The sequence below is a fragment of the Mauremys reevesii genome, linkage group 3, assembly GCF_016161935.1.
Source record: "Mauremys reevesii isolate NIE-2019 linkage group 3, ASM1616193v1, whole genome shotgun sequence".
NCBI lineage: Eukaryota > Metazoa > Chordata > Testudines > Geoemydidae > Mauremys > Mauremys reevesii.
Genome location: NC_052625.1, coordinates 52,686,191 through 52,690,067, shown reverse-complemented (window position 1 = coordinate 52,690,067; position 3,877 = coordinate 52,686,191).

Below are 3,877 nucleotides of genomic sequence, written 5' to 3'. Positions count from 1 at the left end.
TATTCAAACAGAAATATTCCCTACTACTATAATTAAAATTTGCAATGCAAAGCCAAAAAAGGGACAAGTCTTAGATGGACAAAAGTTAGAAATAAAATGATAAACTACTCTATGTTCTAGAGTGTGCAGTCACAATTTTCAGACCAAATATGTGGTGGGTAAGTGGTTTTTTTTTGGTTAAAGTGAAGTACCCCACTCTTTCCTCAATGGACTCTATTCAGAGCTCAACCTCAAATATTAGACCATAGCCCCTGAAGGTACTAATATCAAGCAGGGGAGAGATTATGCACATGAAAGACCACAGTCCTGGGTCCCTCAGATACCCAGTGGAATCCACAGACATTCTCAAGAGCATGATTGGCACAGAGAGGGACTACGTGAAATCAGAATATACCCTAGAGGCTATTGTGAGTTAGTTACACCAAAAATGGAAAATGGAATAATCAATCTCAAAATGAGTACTGAAAGATAGGGACTTTGCACAGCACCTGTAGGCTAAGTCATCTTGAATTTATGTTCCATAAAAGTTTCTCATCCTATTCTCTCAATGCCCAAAACACCTCATGTTGACATTTTCCTCCAGCAATGCAAATCATTAGGGACAGAGTAGAAATGCAAGGAATAAGCATTAGCAGGATCTATGTTAACTCTTCAGCTTCAGAGACCTTAGATTTCTTCTATTCCCATGTTTGGTATCACCAAATATCCTCCAGCCTAGAGGGGCAGAATAAGTCTTCCTCCAGATCCCCCCTGAGCCGCATTAAGATAGGTCAGGAGTAGCAGGTAATAATGTTAAAAGCATATGAACCTCTGCTCTCTCCCCCGCTCCCAACTCAGAATTGAAAACGGAAAACAGGACAAGAAAATTTGGGTAGTAACGGAACTGGGTCTTAGCGATCTTGCGAGAAGGCTCTAGATATGACCACATCAAGAGCATAGACTCCATTTGGACACAGACCAGGACCTGGGTGAGATTATATCTTCAAAGAACCTAGCTAGAATGGTTCCCAATAACCTACTATGTAAAGCAGGGGCGGGCAAACTTTTTGGCCTGAGGGCCACATCAGGTTTCGGAAATTGTATGGAGGACCAGTTAGGGGAGGCTGTGCCTCCGTAAATAGCCAGGCATGGCCTGGCCCCTGACCCCTATCCGACTCCTTGCCCCCTGACGGCCCCACCCGGACTCCTGCCCCATCCAAACCTCTCTGTTCCCTGACAGCACCATGGGACCGCTGCCCAATCCAACCCAACCACCCCTTCTCCCTGTCCCCCGACTGCCTCACACCCCTGCCCCTGAGTGCCCCCTGCTGCCCCATTCAACCCCCTCCTGACTGCCCCCATTCAACCCCTGTGGTCCCCGCCCTCTTACTGCCCCGACCCCTATCCACCCCCTGACCACAACCCCAAACTCCTCTGCCTTCTCTCCAATCCCCCCTGCTCCCTTACTGTGCTGCCTGGAGCACCAGTGGCTGGCGGCACTACAGCCACGCCGCCCAGAGCACCAGGACAGGCAGCCACGCCACTGCGCAGCACAGAGCACTGGGTCAGGCTGGGCTCTACAGCTGTGCTGCCCGGCAAGAGCTCGCAGCCCCGGCACCCAGAGCATTGCGCTGGCAGCGGAGCGAGCTGAGGCTGCAAGGGAGGTGCCGGGGCGAGCCTCCCGGGGCAGGAGCTCAGGAGCTGGCCAGGAGGGTCCTGTGGGCCGGATGTGGCCCACGGGCTGTAGTTTGCCCACCTCTGGTGTAAAGGATCAGAACAGTCCATGTCATGGACATTAGTGCCATGATTAATAAAAGGCAACCTGGAACCTTGTCTGCTTCTGAGAGACACTTGGTTATCAGTGCTATGTAAGAACCTGAGAGCCTAATCAGGAACTTTAACATCCTAGTCCAAATGCTAAATTAGAGCCTTACAACTTTTCTGCTTTCACCACTGCTGGCACCAGAAGAGGGGGAAAAAATCAAGTGTGGAATTTGGAAAGCATGCAATGTACATTTATGCCTGTTAAGAAATGAAGCAGCATATCAAGAATTGCATTAACAGTTTATTTTATACATACAGAGGACAATACATTTTCATTTTAATGTTCTCCCATGAAATCTCACTAGTATCAGACTGCAGCAATCAGTACAACAGAAACAAAAATAAAGGAGTATTTACAAGCACATTGTACAGTACTAAAAATGAATTAGAGTTTCTAAAGTGCAAAGTTGGCTATACAATACTGTACATAAACAAGTGTCTGCTTTCTTTCTTAGACTATGCACAGGTATTGTATTGTCATGGTATATCAGCCAATTAGTCATACTAAATACATAAATGGACCAAATCCTGTACTTGGATGCACATACAAGACTCCAACAGAAGCCCGTGAGAGATGGGCATGCACATTCAAGGACCTGATTTAGTCCTTTGGATGTACAGAGTGTTACGTGCTAAATGATTACATTTCATATTAACCTAGTAACGTGGACCATGGAGTGAGACACGCATCGTAAGTGTATTAATTGCATTTAGAATTATTTTCCTATAAAGGACATGTTTTGCTTTAATTATTAAGCTATTATGAGCCCTCGTGTTAAATATTTTAAAAAGGACAAAAAACACCACGAACCTGATGTTCAGCTAGTACTCTAGTGTATGACTTCTTTGTGGCTAGAAATTTTGCCTCCACTGTGAAGTGCGAGCACAAGTATTAAGTCAGACATCAGACGTTTACATCAACTTTTTTTTCTGGGTGTAACAATGTAAAATTGCACCCACAGACGGAGGCCATCACTAAAATCAAGTCCTCATTGTATGAAAGAAGAGGCCTACTAATTCTGATGTTAATAAATATTAAAAAGTCACCTTATGAAATACATTATCTTTTAAAAAATTATTAAAGGAAATCTTAGCAGAAGGAAATGTATTATATACATTTATATGTGCAGACCGATTGAAGCCCCCCAATTAGGCTAATTGCTTAAGCAAATGGAATGGAGTGTCTGTATTTAAATACTTTAACAAAATCTCCTCGCTTCGTAAGAACTCAAAAGGGAATCACTCGTTACAGAATAGCACCCTCTACTTCTTTTCAGACTAAAATGTCTACATTCCTTGCCAAGGTGGGTGAGCTAGTACTTTTATTGGACCAACTTCCATTGGTGAGAGAGAGAGACCAGCTTTCAAGCTACACAGTGCTCTTCAGGCTGGGGAAAAGGTACTAAGAGTGTCACAGTATTTAGCTGTGATGCTCTTACTTTCTGAAGAAGAGCTCTGTGTAAGCTCAAAAGCTTTGTCTCTCTCACCAATGGATGTTGGGTGCGGTAATATTGTTTATTGGACCATCTGGTCTCATTATCCCAGGACCGACATGGCTATAACAATATTCCTTGCCCACAAGCAAGACTACTTGTATTTTAAAAAGCCTATGGTACGTAGTGAGTAAACAAAAGTAAGTCTTGAGAAGCAACATTGTTTAAGAGCACGAACTCATTCTTTAAATCAGTTTTTAAAGCTACTATCTTGTGGTTACTGAAAACAGCTACAGCCTGGGACGAGCACAAGGTTACAGCCTGGCTTATGTAATGCCATTATCTAACACTTGAGTTGTACAAAGTCAGCAAACATTTACAGTGAATTTAAATCAAACAAGCCACTTAGTTCCAGAAAGTAGGGGATAATACAATGCCAGTAAATATGCAAGATAATAAAATAAGCTTTTGGAAGGAAGATCTGGTCAATGGTTCCAAAAAATTATAGATTTGGATTTTAGGAAGAAACTTATATGCTACAGAACACACATGGTCAAATGCACCAATGCTGGTGCATGAACATACACGTGCAAGAAAATAAAAACAGTTAGGCGAATCTGTGCAATAATCAGCAGCAGGGA